At 41.3% G+C, this 22,192-nt stretch overlaps 1 protein-coding gene across 24 annotated transcripts in view; it reads left to right on the forward strand.

The window, feature by feature from the left end:
* DOCK9 (dedicator of cytokinesis 9) overlaps window positions 1-22,192 on the forward strand; it is a 280,624-nt gene that overhangs the window by 39,123 nt on the left and 219,309 nt on the right. The window lies entirely within an intron of this gene.

The raw sequence follows: 22,192 nt of genomic DNA on the forward strand, positions 1-22,192 counted from the left end.
TAAAATAAAGAAGTAGGCAATCATGCTGGTTTTCACAAAGAATGGTCTCTTGTTCCTTTCCAGTTGCCACCGTACAGTGGTCCTGGGTGGTATGGGTCTGGCTGGGGCCCTCAGCCAGGTGAGAGAACATTTGATGTCTCCAGAGGTTGAACCATCTCAGCTGTAGGAAGCATCTGCTGTTACAGGAAACCTCACACTAAGCGTTTATTGACGTTCTGCTGTATACCTGCTAGCTGCTGTGGGGACGCACAAATTATACCCAACGCCTGCTGCGCACTTGCCTGCAGGGTTCTCGTTACTTGAGCCAGTGATTCCTACAGAGACAATTGCAGGAGGGCTGGCCAGTCGTTTCCCTCAGCGTTGGAGTTTAAGATCATTTTGCATAATCAGCATGGGGCAGTGAACAAACAGGCTTGGCCCCGCCTTTCCACTTGTGAAGTTCAGCAGTGTTGCAGTTGAACATGCTTTATGATCAGCAAACCATGACTGAGCCTTCCTGAGCCATTGTTCGCAGATAACTTTATAGCAGAGTTAATGTGTCATATAAATAAGAATCACAGTTGGGTTACACAGCAATTAAGTGTAAATGATAAGTAAGTGCTCACTGTCATTCATTCAGCAAACATTCACTAGAGGCCTCTGGTGCCAAGCAGTGTCCAGGGTGCTCACCCCTCCCATGCGGAGGGGTGGTCACGTCACTGCTGTTCCGACTACTATACGGCACATGTAGAGGAGGTCTCGGAGGGCTTCAAAGAGGGGCTGAGCTGAGTAGGGGGCAGGGGATATGGATGATTTGGGTAAAGGAGTCAGTTCTCCTCCACTATTACCACTGCCTGCTTGAACCCCCTTCCCCAGTTCCCCGTGGGGTGTCTTCTCCCTTGGTGGATAAGGATTAGAGATGGTCCTTGGCAGCTGCACTTTTGTCTGCCTCATCTTTGTTCTTGGGTCCTGTTTGTGTACCTGTCTGGCAGCCTCCCCCTCTTCCTCCGGAGGTCGACGTCCTAAGTGATTGAAAGCTAGAGGGGCTGACATCCCAGGACAGGAGACCGTAGAGAAATGGGACAGATGACTGTTCTGTACTCGGGGAGGGGAGAGCCTGTCCAGGATTTCTGGGGCAGAAGGATGAAAACCCAGGCGCCTGCAGCTGCCTCAGGGCCAGTTAGTTCTAAGGGAAGTTCAATTTCCAAGGCAAGGAAAAGATGGGATGATTTCTTCCCAGTTTCTTTCTTTTGCCTCTGAGTCCTGTTGCGGTGACTGTAGGGGGTTTGAAGGGTTTGGGGCTGATCAAGGAAAAAGGTACAACCACGAGAGGCAGTAGTAACACACAAGCTTGATTGGACAGCACTTGGGCGAAGTTACATGAGACCAGTCAGAGGCTTACAGCCAAGGGACCACCATTCAGAAGGGGAGGAGGGCAGGGGACTCCCCGGAGTGGGCTGAGGGGGGACTGGAGAGGGCTCACATGTCTAAGCGACCTTGCTCAGCAGCAGAGCGCTCTGAGGGCTCTTGCAGCCTGGGCCTTGTAACTGTAAGACCCTATCTCATCAGTGTCTGGTGACGTTCCACAGGGTATGTAAAGCAGGCTAAATGGCTAAAAATCTGCTTGTTTGTGCTGTTTTCAAAATAGTCAGATGTGTAAAAATTTGAGTTTGGTGCCAGTGGGCTCTTGAGCCAACCTTTCTCAGCCTGCAGTGGAGAAATAAATGACCTGGGGCTCAAGGCACAGAGCACATCTTTGCCGCATTTATACAAAAGTGACACATCTTTCCATTCCACAGTTGAAAGCAAAATGTCTAAAAACGTAAACTCATGGGGAGTAGGAACTCGGTGTTAACACATTTCACTCAAGTTTAAAAATATTTCCAGGTTCCTTCCTCGTTTGACAGGGGATCTTCAAGTCTGGGAAGCATCACTCTGTCGCCCGGCAGGACTAAGTGGATACTTTGCAGGAGGAGGAGGCTGGACGGTGCAGTAAACTTACACACCTTTTGGCTGGAAAGCGTGGAGGTGTAGGTAAAAGGCCACATTTCGTGGAGTCTGGGGTGTAAAATGCCGCTGCACCATCTCTTGCTGCTTGATCCTCAAGTTCAGTTTCGGTGCATCAGTGACTAGCTGTAGAACAGAGATAATACCTCCCTTGGCAGTTTGTTCAAATTATTGGCTACAGTAGAAATAAAGGTGCCTGACCACAGGCTGCCAATAAAAGCCCACTAGAAAATTCTTACAACCACAGAGTTTCCTGTATTAATCATGTTGGTCTCTGTATTTGTTTCCTATAGCTCCCTTAACAAATTATCACAGACCTGGTGGCTTAAAACAACAGAGGTTTACTCCCTCGGTTCTGGAGGCTGGAGTTGGAAATCTGGCAGGGCTGTGCTTCTTTTGAAGGCTCTAAGGGAGACTCCTTCCTTGCCTTCTCCAGCTTCTGGTGGTCTCTGGCAATTCCTTGGCTTGTGGCTGCATCACTCCAATCCCTGCCTCTGTTTTCACACAGCCTCTCCTCTGGGTCTGTGTCTTCTCCTCTTCTGTCTCTTATTAGGACACTTGTCATTGGATTTAGGATCCACATGGGTAATCCAGGATGATCTCATCTCAAGATCATTACATCTACAGAGACCCGTTTTTACAGATTTTGGGGGTTAGGACATGGACATCTTTTGAGGGGATACCATTCACCCCACTTTACTCTCCATCTGTATCCTGATGACTAGAAAGTGTACCAGAGGCACCCCATGGCCTGCAGTAGGTGTCCAACTCTAGGGAATGATGCTTTTACACATCAAGGTAGTTCACTCTTAGCTTATTGTAGGACACTTAAGATATACAAAGGAGTATAAAGAAACCAGGGGGAAAATACATCTGCTTACCAATACATAATTCTCTCTAGGAGAGTAAGAGAAAGTGGATTATTTTTGCGTGTTATCCTGTTTGAACATCTTCCTGCCTCCCTGTACTCTGTTTCAAGATGCTCTGACCACAGATGCTGAGTCCTCTCAGTTACGGGCTGAGGTGTGTCCCTCTGCCCCCACCCCATTCATATTTTGAAATCCTAACCCTTAGTACCTCAGAATGTGACTGTATTTGGAGATAAGGTCTTTAAAGAAGTAATTAAGTTAAAATGAGGTAGGAATGGGCCCTAATCTAATATGACTGGTGTCTTTGTAAGAAGAGATCGGGACACAGACACACACAGAGGGAAAACTATGTGAAGACACAGGGAGAAGATGGCCATCTACATGCTGAGGAGAGAGGCTTCAGAAGAAACCAGCTCTGCTGATACCTTGATCTTAGACTTGTAGCCTCTAGAACTGTGAGAAAATACACTTCTGTAAGCCACCCAGTCTGCGGGACTTTGTTGTGGCAGCCTGAGCTGACTGATACACGGCCTGTACCCGATAGCCCAACACAGTTGTCTGATGGCTCTTGGACACTTCTGGACAAAGGGTTCTGCAGGGCCCACCTTAGGTGTGAGTGGAATGCCTAGGAAGAGGAAAACCAACTCTGAACGTTTGTGTAGGTCATCAAACCAGATTCCATTTTAGTTTGCTTCAGAGGAATAAAGCCATCTTTTGTTACACTGCTGACTTATGCAGTGATGCTTGGGGGGTTCCCGGGTAGAGCAGTGAGGCTGGAAGAGATGGGTCAGTCTATTGTATTAAGAGTGTGTCCATCCTCCACCCTCCCATCCCCCGCCCACCCCAGTCTCCCCACCCCCGTGCTGTCATTGGCTCCTTTAGGACGTAAGCAGGTCTTCCCTCTGTGTGTCCTCCCTGGGGTCTGAAGCAAAGTAGGAGCTCTCTCTAAATGTTTGGTGAATGCATACTTGAATTCTGGGGATCCATGAATGATTTATGCAGCCACTAGATATCTGGTACAACACTTGGATTGAATTTTGAAGTAGAACACTTTACTTAAACAATCACTGTGTACACATTTTCCTGAAATTTTTATATTTCTGACTATATCTTTGGTTTCTCAGAAAGTCAGTGTCAGTTTTTTTCAATTTCTACTCAGTTCTCACCAATACTTGTAGATGTCCCTCTTGCTGATTGTGATAGGAAAAGAATTATGAAGTGATATTGTTTATGGAGTACTCACTATGCTAGAAGTAGGTACTGTTATTGTCACCCTTTAACAGATGGGAAAACTGAGCCTTAGAGAGGTTAAGTAACTTGTTCAGGGTTATGTGCCAGTAAGAAATGGAGCTGGAACTCCTCAAACCAGGGCTCTCTGACTCCAGAGCCCTTCCGGATTTCAAGCGTCCTCTCAGTACTATCAGGAAAGTATAACTCCCGTTAGGCAGTCCAGACAGGAATTTGTAATCAAAGTACAATGGTACTCAGCCTCTTTTAAGCTGTGGCTGTGCTGATGACTGAGCAAATACGAAGGAGGGAACACTTGGAGTCTGCTACCAAGAATGCGCTGGTCTTCCCCTCTGGTGTAGAGAACTTCTCTAGCAGACAGAGGCCCTCATGGGGTCGGATTACTTCTGCACTACATTTCCTCCACCAAGCACAGTGCGTGTTCAAGGACTGATAACCTGATGGCACCATTTTGCAGAGAGTAGCCACTATACTTTATTACTTTTATTATCAATATTCAATTAAAGTAGTACGTGTATGACTTTCTACCAAGGTTTCTTTGTTACCAAGGTTTCTTTGTAACAGTTTAATTTGAGAGTGTTTTTGTTTTTGTTTTTTAATTTTAGTAGTTAAACATGAAACAACTCCCAAGTGTTAAGAAATGAAAACCATTTTTTTCTTCCTATGAGTCATGGTTGACAGTAATGTCATTTAGATTGTAGAGCCATTTTAACACCCATAAATTACAGAGCTTATTTTGTGAGCTGAGTGTTAAGACTTTTAAGATCCTGCCTTATGTACTGGAGAGTTTACTAACATAATTATTATGTGTACAAAACAATACATTTTCTAACTTCAAAAAGTAAAGTATTTTATTTAGTGGATCTGTTGCCCAAACAGATGTTGTTTTTTAAATAATGCATTAAAAAATTAATCTATGAAAGATGTTTCCTGAAAAGTTTGATAATTCATGTGCAGATTTTTATTTAGAAATTCTCTAGTAAAGGAAGTAGATATAAATTAAGTGAAATAAAGGTTAAACTGCTCTTTCTGTGTTTTACCGTTGTTCTGAGGATAATGTGGAATAATTGTTGTGCACCAAATGTGCATAATTTCCAAGACAACCAATAGATATTATATTTATGAGTTTTTCATTGTGCTTTGAGAAATTCTCATAGTGGAATTAGGAGAATTTTAATTCATCCGCTAGTGCTTGATAATTTCTAGGTACTGTTTATCCTTTCCTTTCTTAATCCCCCTTTGAAGAATATACATGTGCACAGACAGTGTAAATGTACTTTCCCATGGGAGAAGCCAAAAATGGCACATAGGAAAACTGAACTCTTTTCAAAGGATGGAGAATATGAAATGCATATTCTTCTTCTCTTTTATTCAGAAATCAGTTTTGTTTTGAGTTAAAAGTGGCATAATGTCAGCTTTTCAGCTTAGTAATTAGTAATACTGGGGTATTTTGATAACCTTAGAGCAGAGTCTGAATTAGATTAGTTCAAGCTAAAACACGGGTACATTTGAGAGTCTTTGTGTGAAAATGCTACTATAGAGACATTTTCCCCATAAGTAGTTTTATTGAGGATAATTGACAAACATTAAAATGCAGATACTTAAAATGTGGAATTTGATAAGCTTTGACATGCGTACATCTGTAAAACAATCACCACATTCAAGAAAATGAACATATCCATCACCCCCAAAAGTCTCTTTGTGTCCTTTTATAATCCTTCTTCATCCTAGGGAATCATAGATCTGCTTTCTGTTACTATAAATTATTTTTTTATAAAAATGCCATCATGCATTAAAAACTTTTTTGGTTTATCTTCTTTTAGCATAATTATCTTGAGATTCATTCATACCGTTCATTCCTTTTTATTGATGAGTAACATTTGATTATAAGGGTATACTATATATCAGTCAGTCAATCTAGACACTTGGACATTTGGATTGTTTTCAGTTTTTGTTTATTATAGATAAAGTTGCCATGAATATTTGTGTATAAATTTTTGTATGGATGCATGTTTTAATTTCTCTTGGGTAAATAACTGTAGAATGGTTGGTCATATGGTTGGTGAATGTTTACTTTTTAAGAAACTGTCAGACTGTTTTCCAGGGTGGTTGTACCATTTTACATTCCCACAAACAGCTCATCGGCGTGTCTTAGAGTTCCTTTGCTCCACATCCTTGGCATCACTTGTTATAGTCAGTGTTTACTATTAGCCATTCTAGTAAGTGTGTGGAGGTAGCTCGCTGGGTTTTAAAATAAATTTTGCTGATTACTGTTGATGTTGTGCATCTTCTAATGTACTGCTTCTAGATATCTTTTTTGGTGACGATTTTGTTTAAACCTTTTGTCTATTTTTATTGTTTATCTTCTTATTATTGAGTTTTGAGAGTTCTTTTTATCTGGATAAAAGGCCTTTATCAGCTACGTGATTTGAAAACCTTAAATCCCTGAGTTAAAGTTTGCTTCTTCTGGATTCTTCTTTTTTTGGCAATATTTTTTAATCGTGGCAATGTACATGTAACAAAATTTACTGTTTAAACATTGTTTAAATGATAGGTTCAATGGCATTAAGTACATTCACATTATCTTATTTTTTAATACCCCAGTCCAGAGTCTTTCAGCCCATCATTGTGTGAGCTCTTAGAGGGCAGGAACTGAGTCTTATTCTTAGTTGTATTTCTAGAGTCTATACCATGCTTGGCACGTAGTGGGTCCCCAGTAAATATTTGTTGAATGGACGAAATGTTTGTTTTCAGGTTTGTAGTTATTTCAGTTATTCATTAGGATTTACCTTTAACAAAGACCAAAAAACAGTGGCTTATAAAGGATGGAAAATCTTTCCTACAATAGTAGTCCAAGTGTAAACAGCCCAGGCTTGCTTGATGACTCTACCATTTTGGGGTCCAGGTTCCTGTTAGCTTGTTGTTCTGCCGTCTTCCACATGATCTTTCTTCTTGTAGTTTTAGATGCGTACTCCAGCTTCTGCCAACTGGTCTGTATTAGGGCTAGCAGGAGGAGGTGGTATGAGGATGACATACTCCTTCCCATTTAAGTGCATGACTTTAAAGTTGCACACATCACTTCTGCCTATATCCCATTAGCCAGAACCTAGTCGTGTAGCCATACCTCACTGCAAGAGAGGCTGAGAAGTATAGTCTGGCTGGGTGGCCATAAGCTCACTCATACTTCTCTTACCGTATCCAAAGGGCAGGATAGATATTGGGGTGAGTGAGGCAATCAGCTGTCTCTGACAGTTCCTTCATATTTTGTATTACGTTACAGTTAATAGTTTAATTGGAGTTGAGCATGTTTACTGCTGTTATGAAATATGCTCACTCAAAACTGATAGGTTGAGAGTTATGACACAACAAAAGGTTCATAATGGACATCATTGAATTTGATGTTTCTTCAGACTTAAAACACAAGTCTTGAGTGAACATGTACGTGAAAGTTGGCATTCAAATTGTAAAGCTGAGGCAGAAACACATCTTCTTAAGAGTATTCTATTTTATTCTTTAGGAAATGGGTTGACAAAGTTTTGGAACATTGTGGGAGTGTGACAGATTGGGGTCAAGGAAGGACAGTGTCGTGGCTTCTCATTGAATTTTGGATGAAATTCAAACACATTAATATGGTTTACAAGGACCCACCTTCTTGTTTCACAGATGTTTTGGTCACACTGAATAAGGGACAGTTCCTTATTATTTTGTATCTCCATATCTTCTAGCAACTCTGCTTGCCATTTGGATATATTACCTTTTTAAAATAGAAATTTGGGGGTGAAGAAAAGAAAGGGCCCATAAATTGGAGAAGTGAGCGTACTTAAATCCACCTGTCTGTCTTTGCCGTTCATTGCGTGCTAGGGTCCTCCTGGAGATGCTTCTCACTGGTCATCCCTCTTCATCCTCACAGTACCCCCTGAGGGATAGATCACTGACCATGTTTTACAAAGGAGGAACCAAGGCAGAAGTTAAATGACTTAAGGTTGCAACATTCAGAAACTTGGCAGGACCAGGAATCTTGGCTGACTTCTGAGCTGGGCTTTTCCTGTCACATCTTGTTCTTTTCTTTGAGAGGAAGGTCTGCTCTTGAGTTTAAGGTGACGATTAGTAACTGCAGTAACATCAAGAGGCTATAGGATCTCTGTGAGCTTCAAAGTCAGGTCTGAGTTACACCTACTGGATGTGTGCCACGTGAGAACTTTTACTTTGATTACCTGTGAGGTGACCTACCTCGTTACTTATGTTGGGGAAAACTGGGAAGGGGGAGGAAGCAAATTTGGAGTACAGTTTTAACTAGCTGGAAAGAATTCATCCTTGACTCTTGGAAGCTTGTGGTTTTTATAAACTTTTCTTTAGCACTGCCATTTTAGGTAGAGGTTTGCGATAGCAAATGAATGCTTCAGGGCTGTGTGAACTGAACAGTACTAAAAATGTGCATTTCCGTCATCCTGAGGATCTTCCATTAATCCACTAGATGGAGCACATGGTTTGAATATATTTCATGATTAGAAGTTGGAAGAAAGATGTGGTCTTCACTGGAGCCATATTGCAGACCCCCTGAAGGTGGCCAGGCATTTTGATCTGTGGGTTTTATTTTTTCCTCTGTAAATACAAAATTTTCTTTTACTTGCTTAGTACTTCCATGTGTAAGGAATGTATGAGGTTCTTTGGGGTCCTGACAGGGAAGCATTGTGGTAGAGTAGGAGTCCGAATCTGGAAGTCTGGGGATGAGGGACTAGATGTCCTAGTTCAGACACTCAGTACTCTGTGACTTTGGTCATGTTTTCTTTTTTTTTTCCCTCCACATCTTTATTGGAGTATAAATGCTTTACAATGTTGTGTTAGTTTCTGCTGTACAACAAAGTGAATCAGCTACATGTATACATATATCCCCCTATGCCCTCCCTCTTGCATCTCCCTCCCACCCTCCCTATCCCATCCCTCTAGGTGGTCACAAAGCACCGAGCTGATCTCCCTGTGCTATGCAGCAGCTTCCTCTAGCCATCCACTTTACATTTGGTAGTGTATATATTCCAATGCTACTCTTTCACTTCATCCCAGCTCCCCCCCCGGCCCCCGCCCCGTGCCCTCAAGTCTGTTCTCTACGTCTGCATCTTTATATTCCTGCCCTGCCACTAGGTTCATCAGTACCGCTTTTTTAAATTCCATATATATGTGTTAGCATACGGTATTTGTTTTTCTCTTTCTGACTTACTTCACTCTGTATGACAGATTCTAGGTCCATCCACCTCACTACAAATAACTAAATTTCATTCCTTTCTATGGCTGAGTAATATTCCATTGTATATATGTGCCAGATCTTCTTTGTCCATTCATCTGTCGATGGACACTTAGGGTGCTTCCATGTCCTGGCTATTGTAAATAGTGCTGCAATGAACATTTTGGTACATGACTCTTTTTGAATTATGGTTTTCTCAGGGTATATGCCCAGTAGTGGGATTGCTGGGTTGTATGGTAGTTCTATTTTTAAAATTTATTTATTTTTGCGGTACGCGGGCCTCTCACTGTTGTGGCCTCTCCCGTTGTGGAGCACAGGCTCCGGACGTGCAGGCTCAGCGGCCATGGCTCACGGGCCCAGCCGCTCCGCGGCATGTGGGATCTTCCCGGACCGGGGCACGAACACGCGTCCCCTGCATCGGCAGGCGGATTCTCAACCACTGTGCCACCAGGGAAGCCCTATTTTTAGTTTTTTAAGGAACCTACATACTGTTCTCCATAGTGGCTGTATGAATTTACATTCCCACCAACAGTGCAAGAGGGTTCCCTTTTGTCCACACCCTCTCCAGCATTTATTGTTTGTAGATTTTTTGATGATGGCCATTCGGACTGGTGTGAGATGATACCTCACTGAGGTTTTGATTTGCATTTCTCTAATGATTAGTGATGTCGAGCATCTTTACATGCATTTTTTGGCTATCTGTATGTCTTTGGAGAAATGTCTATTTAGGTCTTCTGCCCATTTTTGGATTAGGTTGTTTGTTTTTGTGATGTTGAGCTGCATGAGCTGCTTGTATATTTTGGAGATTAATCCTTTGTCAGTTTCTTCGTTTGCAAATATTTTCTCTCATTCTGAGGGTTGTCTTTGGTCATGTCTTCTTTAAACATCTTTGAACCTCAGTGTCCTCACTGGTAACATTATTGTACTAGGTAATATGTAAGATATACCTTATACATAAGGCATATTGGGCCTTCCGTGCCATCCCTTTAGGTTACCTGTGCGACCAAAGATGCGCTCACTCCCATTTTGCCTGGCTGAAATCACACTCACAGCCAATGCCTGTAAAGCGGAGAACCCATCAAATTGTAGGACCTGAAGGGACCTTTGACGTCATTTAGTTCAGTCTCCATGGCAGTGCTTTATCACTCACTGGCATTCCTGCTCCTGCTTGTTAGAGGAGTTTTGCATATTGGTCCTGGTTTTTCCTTCTAGAGCAGCCCAGGTCTTGTAATCTAATCTGTCTTCCCTATCCCGATTTTCTCTTTTAAAGCCAAGATGGAACATTTATCTTTGTCTTCTTTACTACTGGGCCTGGCTGAATTAAGTGATGTATAAGAAGTAGAGAGAGTATCATCAAAATGTTTCTCAGTCTTTAGTTCTTACCTGATGGTTAGGAAGGTGGCCATACATATATAAATCTGTTATCTGTTTCTAGATATGCTAAAACATCATATGTCCTAAGTTTTTAAGCTTTTATAGCAGGGAACTAATCTTTAACAGTTGTTGGTTGACACATTTGTTCCTAAAAGCCAGTGGTATCTTAGACTACTTGAATCTGCTATTCATGTGTAATGAAGTGAAATGAAAACTTTCATTTTTAGGCATCTTTGAACTTTCTATGGGAATGTGAAATTTTACCATTCGTAATTTCTATTAATTTTAAATTAGGTAGACATCTGCTGAATAAAGACTTTCATTTAGGTTGGTGTTCTTATTGGTTGCCAAGTACCAAAAATTGTGTGATAGGTTGAAACAGACTCTTCAGAATTCCTTTAAAATTATACATGCTTGATATCCTCAGTGGGAAAGCAATAAAACATCAATTTATAACATATAAATTAATAAATTTATAGTACCTCTTCTTTTGGTTGTTGAAAAGGACCTGGCCTCAGTCTTTTATTTCCCAAATAGGGGAGTTTTAGGAGTTCATATATTTGAAAGGATCTTGGAATCAGTTTTAACATTAGTATGTAATCTCCACTGTGTCTTCATTGGCACTGAGGTAATGGATTAAATGTATATGGCCATATTCCTATGCATTGGGTGAAAACTAAAAACTGAGAAACTTCCTTGGACCAAGGCCACTAAGTGTAAGTAAGGATGTACCTTGATTTCCTGGTGACCTCCAGCTAGTGACCTACATTGGTGACTCTGATGGGTTAAAAGAAGGAAGTGCATCATTAGTTTTTCCCAGGAAATTTTGAATCATCAAGCTGTTTCTTTGGTCACATAATAGATATAATCAAGCTGTTGGTCATTATGAAATTAAGAATCATGTGTTCCCAGAAGTGGCCTTGAGTTTGTTCATTTGTGGAAATTGGAGGACTCTAATCTGTCTCTACCATCAGTGGTGTGTCCTAAGCAGGTAGCTGTGACATCAGCCCTTGAATTCCCTGTGGTTCTCATCAGGAACAGGAGGAATAATTCCTCACCTTCCATGGATATGAGGAATTTATGTCCTGAGTAGAACATGAGGCTGGCCTTTTGAATGGAGACTTTGCACTGGCTGTGCATGAACCACCTTGTATTTTAGAAGTTTTGGTAGGGCGGTGGAATAATAAAAAAATATACCTACCTTGGGCTTCCCTGGTGGTGCAGTAGTTGAGAGTCTGCCTGCTGATGCAGGGGACACGGGTTCGTGCCCCGGTCCGGGAAGATCCCACATGCCGTGGAGGGGCTGGGCCCGTGAGCCATGGCCGCTGGGCCTGTGCGTCCGGAGCCTGTGCCCCGCAACGGGAGAGGCCACAACAGTGAGAGACCCGCGCACCGCAAAAAAAAACAAAAAAACAAAAAAACCATATATATATATATATATACACCTACCTGCTTACTGAGCATCTTCTTCAATGCTCTTCAGCTCGAGTGTTGAAAAGTCTTTCAGTTGATGAAAAGGACCCAGCCCAGCCTTAAGTTTCCCAAATAGAGGACTAGATCTATTTTAAGGAACTAATATAACTAAATAAAGCACTGGAAGTTCATATTTTCTTTCAGCATCTTACATGTATGGATACTTTATAATTTTAAATGCCTCTTGTGTCATCATCATTATTATTAATGGGATTTGTGACATGCTGGAAAGAGCAGGGACTTAGGGGCCAGGGAATCTTGGTTCATATCCCACATACCAACTCTATGACTTTGGTCAAATCAGTTTACTTCTCTGAGCCTTGGTCTTGTCATCTGTAATGAGAGAGTAATACAGGCAACCCATGTCTCATGGCCTAATTAGTTCCTGGATAACATTAAATTTACCTTATATTTGTCTTAAGTACAATGTTACAAATTGGGATTCTTTTGCAGAACATAATTTTATACTATAAAAGCACCAAAGATTATCTTTTAAAGTTATAATAGTAAACATTAGCTTTTAAAAACATTAATTATGTAAAACAATATTTATTATAAAATTTATGTTATCATTATATTCCTTTTTGACATATTTTACATGGACTTCTGGGGAAAAGTCTTCTTAAAATATGAATGCCCCGAACTTGGGCTGAAGAGTAGTTCTTTTCCCTGTAGTAAGCATAGATATCATCCAGGAATCAACAGAAGAGTTCAAAATCTGAGTCATTCATTTTAAGAAAAAGTATTTGCCTGTCTGAATGATTAGTCTAGTGGAGGGAGTGTTCCCATCTTTAGAGATCCTTTACTTTTACATTGTAATGATATCCGAGTTCAAGTTCAACCTTGTTTTCAAGGTCAAGAACAATTTCAGTGATGTATGTAATGTATTTAGTTACACTATATGCCTATGGTCAGTCAGTCTTTGCTGTTTTGTAATAAGGCATCATCAGTCTGTCTTTCTTGGCAATGACACTATCACTGTTAAGAGGCATTCCTTAAAAAAAAAAAAAAAGCCTGTCCTTTCACAGGAAAGAATTTTCTCAGCTTTAAAACAGTATCTCCCTATTTAATGACGTTGGCTAGATCTGAATGCTGGTACTATCCTACTTGTTCAGTTTTGAAGCAGTCAAACCATCTTTCACTCAAGCTGGGCATTTCTTTAGTGCTACACACCAGACCTATTCTTAAGCATTTGAAAGCAATATATTCTGTTTACTGGAATGGTTTGTTCTTAGGCATCCTGTATGTATCACATGTAATTATATCTACGTCCAGACACAAACATTTTGTTTTACTTATTAGTGCATCGTGGTTTCTTATCATGATTTATTTCCTTTGCCTACGTCACTAGATTTTCTTCAAATCTTTTTCCTAGCCTTTTTTTTTTTTTTTGCGGTACGCGGGCCTCTCACTTGTGGCCTCTCCCATTGCGGAGCACAGGCTCCGGACACGCAGGCTCAGCGGCCATGGCTCACGGGCCCAGCCCCTCCACGGCACGTGGGATCTTCCCGGACCGGGGCACGAACCCGTGTCCCCTGCATCGGCAGGCGGACTCTCAACCACTGTGCCACCAGGGAAGCCCTTTCCTAGCCTTTTGTATCACAGCTTCATTGAGGTATAATTTACATACCAGAAAATTCATTCTAAATTTTAAAGGTACAATTCAACAAGTTTTAGTAAATTTGCAGACCTGTGCAGCCATCACCATTATCTAATTTTAGAACACTTCTGACACTGCCAAAAGAAGTCTCATGCCCATTTGCAGTCATTCTCAGTTCCCACCCCCAGCTCTAGGCAACTGCTAACCCACTGTCTGTAAAGATTTGCTTTTTCTGAACCTTTTATGTAAACGGAATCACTCAATATATGGCCTCTGTGTCTGGCTCCTTTTACTTAGCTTAATGTTTTTCAGGTTCATCCATGCTCTAGTATGTGTCAGTAGTTCATTCCTTTTTATTGTCAAATAGTATTCCATTCTGTTTTCTGGATAAAACACATTTTGTTTATCCATTCACCAGTTGATGGGCATTTGGGTCGTTTCCACTTTTTTGGTTATCATGAATAATGTTGCTGTAAACGTTAGTGTACAAGTCTCTGTGTGAACATGTGCTTTCATTTTTCTTGGGCAGATACTTAGGGGTGGAATTGCTAGGTTATGTGGTAACTCTTTAACATTTTTAGGCAATGTGTTTCCCAGAGCGGCTCTACTAGCAATATATGAGGGTTCCAGCTACTCCATATCTTTGCCAACAGTCAGTGTGGCCAGTCTTTTTAAATTTTAGCCATCCTAATAGGTATGTAATGGGATGTCATTGCAGTTTTAATTGCATTTCCTTAATGATCTTGAGCATCTGTTTAGTGCTTATTAGCCATTCTCATTCTTTGGTGATCCTAGTTTGTTTGTTTTTTTTTAAATAAATTTATTTATTTTATTTATTTATTTTTGGCTGTGTTGGGTCTTGGTTGCTGCGCGTGGGCTTTTTCTAGTTGCAGTGAGCAGATGGCTACTCTTCGTTGTGGTGCACAGGCTCCTCACTGCGGTGGCTTCTTTGGTTGCGGAGTGCAGGCTCTAGGCGCGTGGGCTTCAGTAGTTGTGGCTCGCGGGCTCAGTAGCTGTGGCTTGCGGGCTCTAGAGAGCAGGCTCAGTAGTTGTGGCACGCGGGCTCAGTTGCTCCACGGTGTGTGGGATCTTCCTGGACCAGGGCTCGAACCCGTGTCCCCTGCATTGGCAGGCGGATTCTTAACTACTGCGCCCCCCGGGAAGCCCGATCCTAGTTTTTAAAAACTCCTTAGAGCCTAGTACAGTTGGCCCTCTGTATCCATGGATGCAGAGCTTGCAGATACTGAGGGCTGACTGTACTGTGCCATCTTATATAAGGGACTTGAGCATCTTTGGATTTTGGTATCTGCAGGGCGTCCTGGAACCAATCCTCTGCACATTACAAGGAATGACTGTATAGCATAACAGTCAGGGTACAGCCAGGTATATTTAATTCTATTTAATAGAATTAAATATAAAGAGTTGCTATTAGGTATAAAATTGTTAAGTAGGTAATTGAAAAGTTAAAAAGAGAACATTAACATATCATGGAGGTAGTGGCAGCAGGAAGCAGCCATCAGCCCTGGAGCTTGGGGGACCAAGGGTTGAGATTGTGTTATTAAATCTTAGATGCTAAGAGTGGGGGGATTCCCAGAGCTGAAACCCAGACCTCTGAGGAGTGGGTGCTGGGCAGCTGGTGATGGTGTTTCTGAGGGGGAGCATAGTGAGGATGGTTCTGTAAGTGCTGGAGAAATGGCAAACCTGATTCAGCTGCTGCACAGGAAGGAACTGCTGCCGCCAGGGTGAAGCAGTGTTGCTGGGTGACACTGGGAACCAAAGCCAGCAGGAAGCTGGCACCAAGGAGCAAGCTCCTTCTCCTCCCCAGGCTTTGCAGTCTCCCTCTGGTGCTTCCTGCTGGCGAGCCTAACTGGGACCCAACTAGTTAAACAGTGTGGTTTTCAGAGGACCAGCTCTAGCATCCCAGAGCTGAGTATGGAAGGGTGGGGCTGGAGCTGGGAGACAGTAGCTTAATAACTGGCACAGACCACCCCCTTGACTACTCAGCATGCAGACCCACCCTCTACACATACTTGAACTTCCATACGTGTTTCAGCCTAACAGAACGTAGATATCCTTCAAGTACATGAAGATGTTCTCATTGGCTCCTCAAGCAAGGAGTCACAAAGTCTCACTGTATCCATCTTAGGGAGGAGTAACATCATCCATTTTGGGGCTTTGTTAATTAATCCTTAAATTCAGTAGCAGTCTCGTGAATATGTGCTACCCGAAGTCTAAATTGTAAAGTTTCAACAACAATGCTTGTATAAAGTAATACAAGAGGAAGGGAGAGGGCTTCCCTGGTGGCGCAGTGGTTGAGAGTCCGCCTGCCGATGCAGGTTTGTGCCCCGGTCCGGGAAGATTCCACATGCCGTGGAGCGGCTGGGCCCGTGAGCCATGGCCGCTGAGCCTGCGCGTCCGGAACCTGTGCTCCGCAACGGGAGAGGCCACAGCAGTGAGAGGCCCATGTACCGCAAAAAAAAAAAAAAAAAAAAAAAAATGGAGAAGGAGGAGAAGAGATGAAATTGGTACACACATACACCCAAGCAGGAAGGAAATATGCATAGATGTTGCAGTGTTCATTTCTCTAACTGGCTCTTTGGGAGTAGTTCATAATTACATCTTTATTGTCCTCTTACTAATTCCATATGTCCTTTGCCCCCAGCCAGAACCTCAGTTGATTAGACTTCTTTATCTGAACATCTGAATTCTCAGTAGTCTTGACTTTCTTTGGATTGCTGTCATTTTTCATCAACTTGTACTATTGGAGATAGAAATACTAAGAGATGCCTTGAAGAATCCATCCTGGGTTACAGCCATGGTCTTTGCTGACCCTTTGGAAGGTGGCAGCCCAGTTTCATCTTACCCTAACTGGTAGAGTATCCTCCTCATTTGCCTTCTGGTTCAGCAGCTTGAGGAGCCTCCAAATGGCCGGGTCTCACCTTTCAATTCATTGTGCACTGTTGTGTCCCTTAAATGGAAGCATTCTTCCCTTTAAAACCAGGCCCTCTGTACCAGCAGGGATGGAGTGTGTTATTAGGGTTACAGTGAGAGTGGCCACTCCCACCTCCACCCTTTGATTCCTGGGCTAGTGTCTTCTGACTTGGGGAGAGACAGCTGCTTCAAAACATATAGTATATTGTGTGAGACAGAAGGCCGTCCTTTCGGAATGTTTTTACAACTGTTGTCTTCAGTAGGCCCTTCCATTCTGTTCTTGGGCCAGCTGCTTGTAGGGAATGGGATATGTGGTGACACTGGTGAATTCCAAGTGCTGACAGACACTACTTCATAAGTGGTACATGTGGTGGTTTCAAACTGCAGGCCATGTGCCATAGTGGTCCTGAAGCCAGTTTAGTAGGCTGTGACCAGTTCCCTCCCTCCTTCCCTCCAATGAGCTAGCATGGACTAGAGAGGCTAGGCTAGAAAATAATGTAGTGTAACACATGTTGTAAGGGTACGTATTCTTGGGGAGATATTCTTATACACACTGTATCGTGATTTAAAATTCGTTTATTAATATAATTCATGGTGACAGTACTTTGAAAGCTACCAGTCTAAGGAGACATTTGAACTTGTGGGTTTCTCACATCCAACCCCACGTGGTTTATCAGTCCCGGTCCACACAATGTCAGTGTTGGTTGTAATCCTTCAGTGGTCCTACACACCAGGATGGGTTTCTGTGGAGATCTTGTTTACTTGTAACAAGGTCAAAGCATGGCAGTCACGAGTGAGCTCACCTATGAACTTAACTTTTAGAATTGCTTGGAAGATTGTGAGACCATGCGACTGAATTCTGTGCTCAGCATCTGGCATGTAGCAGGAATTAGGTCCACATAACCCACTCTATTAAAGATGTGCCCTGCACTATTTATAGAACGTTTTTCTATAAATTATAAATTCATAAAATTTACATTTAAAATGTAATTGCCATATTCCCCTTGTACAATATATCCTTGTAGCTTATTTTATACCTAATAGTTTGTACCTCTTTTTTTTTCTTTCTTTTTGGCCTCCCTGTGTGGCATGTGGGATCTTAGTTCCCTGACCAGGGATCGAACCCACTCCCCCTTCAGTGGAAACGTGGAGTCTTAACCACTGGACCGCCAGGGAAGTCCCTAGTTTGTACCTCTTAATCCTCCACCCCTATGTTGTCCCTCTCCCTCTCCCCACTTGGTAACCACTAGTTTGTTCTCTGTATCTGTGAGTCTGCTTCTTTTTTGTAATACTCACTAATTGTATTTTTTAGATTCCATGTACAAGTGATGTCATATAGTATCTGTCTTTCTCTGACTTATTTCACTAAGCATAATGCCCTCCAAGTTCATCCATATTGCTGCAAATGGCAAAATTTCATTCTTTTTTATGGCTAAGTAGTATTCCATTGTATATATGTGCCACATCTTCTTTATCCATTCATCTGTTGATGGACACTTAGGTTGCTTCCATGTCTTGGTGATTGTAAATAGTGCTGCTATGAATATTAGGGTGTGTTTATCTTTCTGAATTAGTGTTTTTGTTTTTCTTTGGTAATATACCCAGGAGTGGAATTGCTGGGTCATATGGTAGTTCTATTTTTAGTTTTTTGAGAAAACTCCACACTGTTTTCCACAGTGGCTGCACCAATTTACATTCCCACAGACAGTGTACGAGGGTTCCCTTTTCTCCACATCCTCACCAACATTTGTTACTTGTGAGTTTTTTTTTAATTTTTATTGATAGCCATTCTGAGTTGTGAGGTGATACTTCATTGTGGTTTTGATTTGCATTTCCCTGATGATTAGCAGTGTTGAGCGTCTTTTCATGTGCGTGTTGGCCATCTGCATGTCCTTTTTGGGGAAATATCTATTCAGGTCTTCTGCCCATTTTTAATTGGTTTTTTTTTTTTTTGCGGTACGCGGGTCTCTCACTGTTGTGGCCTCTCCCATTGCGGAGCACAGGCTCCGGACGCGCAGGCTCAGCGGCCATGGCTCACGGGCCCAGCTGCTCCGCGGCATGTGGGATCTTCCCAGACCGGGGCACGAACCCGTGTCCCCTGCATTGGCAGGTGGACTCTCAACCACTGCGCCACCAGGGAAGCCTGGGTTGTTTGTTTTTTGAGGTTGAGCTGTATAAGCTGTTTGTATATGTTGGATATTAACCCCTGATTGATCATATCATTTGCAAATATTTTCTCCCATGAAGTAGGTTGTCTTTTCATTTTGTCCATGGTTTCCTTTGTTGTGCAAAAGCTTTTAAGTTTAATTAGGTCCCATTTGTTTATTTTGCTTTTATTTCCTTTACTTTAGGAGACGGATCCAAAAAAATATTGCTACGATTTATGTCAAAGAGTGTTCTGCCTGTGTTTTCCTGTCCCTGATATGTACTATCTATTTTTTTTAACAATTTAAGACATTATTCATGTATTATACAACTTACCCTTTTAAAGTGTACAATCCAGTCGTTTTCAGTATATTCAGAGTTGTGTATTTATCACTATAATCAATTTTAGAAAAATTTTATTACCCCCCAATGAAACCCTGTACCCCTTAGCTGTTGCCCCCTAATCCCACCCTACCCAGCCCCCCAGCCATAGGCAACCACTAATCTACTGTCTCTACATATTCTGGACATTGTTTACCAACAAAACCATACAATATGTTGTCCTTTGTGACTAGCTTCTTTCATTTAGCATCATGTTTTCAAGGTTCATCCATGTTGTAGCATGAATAGTATTCCATTGTATGGGTATACTGCATTTTGTTTATCCATTTATCAATTGATAGACATTTGGGTTGTTTTCACTTTTTGACTATTACGAGTAATACTGTTAAGAACATTCATACATAAACTTCTGTGTGGACATGTGTTTTCAGTTACTCTTGGGTATATAGCTAAGAGTGGAATTGCTGGATCATATGGTAGCTCTATGTTTAACCGTTGGAGGAACTGCCCAACTGTTTTCCAAAGCAGCTGCCCTATTTTACACTCTCACCAAAAGTGTATGAGTGATCCAGTTTCTCCAACAGTTGTTATTATTTGTCTCTTTTATTTTAGCCATCCTAGTGGGTATGAAGTGCTGTCTCGTGGTTTTGATTTGCATTTCACTGATGACTTATCATTTGCTTGTTGGCCAAATGTGTATCTTCTATGGGTTTTGTCTGTTTTTAGTTGGCATGGAGGGATGGCAATATCTGTAATCTGTCCAATTGTTATGTGGAGACTGGTTTCCCAGAAAAGTTTCACACTTCCCTGACATAGTTAAGTCCACTTACACGTCAGAGAATGCTTAGTCAAAGTAACGTTCTTTTAAAACCAGTTATAGTTAAGCCATATCCCACCCATAGGCTGTGTATAGAAGAGAATCTTACGAAGGCCCTGAATTTTATGTCTTTGTAAAAACAAATTAAAACTTTTTAAGGAGTCAGGTAGAAAATGGAGTTTTATAAGCTTTCATAAGTGGGGATATATGATATATCTAGTTCTTTCTGACCCACTGGCCTAGATAAAGGAGTACATATTTTATATCTTTTCATTCTGTTTTTTCAAAACCATAGGAATATTTTGAAAAATTCCGTTTCCCACCTATATTTTGGAGAAGTAACCACTGTGGTATCTTTATTTCTTATTATCTGCTTTTTGATTAATCTGATTGAAAGTCTGATGATATTGCATAGTTTTCATTTTTTTATTTTAATTTTATTTTTTTCTTTAAAAACGTTTGTACCTTTTGACCATCTTCATCCAATTCCTCTTCCCCCTCCCCCTGCCTCTAGTAACCACAAATCTGATCTCTTTTTTTATTTGTTTTTTGAAGTATAATTGCAATCGTTTTTAAAATGGCAAACTCAAATTTTATGTTTATGTTTTCCATTTTATTTATTTCCTTCCCTCATTCGTGTTGAGACAAATATTTCTATACTGACACAATGACAGTAAAAAAATTTTAAATATTCAGCTGCTAAAACATAAGATACAAGTACTTGAAATGTGTGGAATCTGAATTTTCTCTCTTCACATGTAAGAACAACTTTCCAATAGCTGTAACTCCGTATTTGAAGCACATGAACTGTTTTCATGAGTGCATTTGTACACGAATTATGCTGCGTACGTTTTATGTTGCTTAAACTCAGTATACCTTGCCACTAAGTGATTTCTTCAGATGTCTGCCTAAAATAGAATTTCCTCGGAAGAGGCTGGGGGAGGCCGAGAGGAGGTCACTGTGAGTTCTAGTCTCACTTTGTCATTGTGAGTTTGCTCTCCTTCCTTGTTTTTTGCTTAGTGTCTCATTTACAGTTGGACCTCGGCGCTTGCTGTATTCGTTGTGCTTTTCTGGGCCATCAGCCTCCCTCCACTGAGCCCCTCCCCTACCAGTGTGTTCAGTGAGGAATAAAGCTTTGCAGATAGCTCTTTTGGCAGCTTCTCATATTTGACATATGATTGGCATTTATGGGTGTATTGATTTCTCTTCAAAAAACTGAGTTCCCTCAGAAACCATGGTTTTGATCCATGACCTCCCATAACAGTGACTGAAGTTCTGACTTTGCCTGCAGCTTCCTGAGCTGAGGGATAAATCAGCACCTGTATAAATACTGTTGGTTCGTTCATTTTGTAGCTCGAAATGAAGAAGTAGAAGTCATCTATGAATCAGAAATTTAAATCTCAAGCTGTCTTTTTTTTGTGTGATGATACGTAGTTCAAAGGGTTTTTCTAAGAAGTTCATTACCAAGTGTTAATGAGGAAATATCGTAGTTATTAGTTATATAAACTATAGTATATAAACTAATCTAATATAAACTATTTGAAATAGGAGAAAAATAAGCATATGAAACCTATTCCTTGGGCCTGTCTGCCCTCCGTGAGGGGCAGGAGGAGAGAAGGGGAGAAAAGACTAGTTATCCTCCTGGTTTTCTGTTATTTCACATCAGTTGTTCCTGGAAGTCATAGGAGAGCAGTGCCTAGTAAGTAAGTTGCTTTTCTTTTCTTTTAATGTATATATAACATGCCATATACATTACATAAAATTTACCATTTTAACTTTTTAAGTATCGTGTGGTGGCATTAAGTACATTCACATTGTTGTGTAACCACCCATCTTTAGAACTGTTTCATCATTACAGACAAACCCTGTATCCATTAAATAACAACTCCGCATTTCCTCTTCCCCTCAGCTACTAGAAACCACCATTCTGCTTTGTGTTTCTATGAATTTGTCTATTCTAGATACCTCGTATTAGTGGACTCATATAGTATTTGTCTTTTTGTGACTGGCTTATATATTTCACTTAGCATAATGTCCTCAAAGTTCATCCATGTTGTAGCATGTGTCAGAATTCCTTCCTTTTTAAGACTGAATAATATTCTATTGCATGTACGTACCACATTTTGTTTATCCATTCATCTTTTGATGGGCAGTTAGGTTGCTTCCAC

This window comes from Delphinapterus leucas, chromosome 18, assembly GCF_059928025.1.
Source record: "Delphinapterus leucas isolate spDelLeu-1000000601 "Yukka" chromosome 18, BTC_Dleu_Yukka2, whole genome shotgun sequence".
NCBI classification, from domain to species: domain Eukaryota; kingdom Metazoa; phylum Chordata; class Mammalia; order Artiodactyla; family Monodontidae; genus Delphinapterus; species Delphinapterus leucas.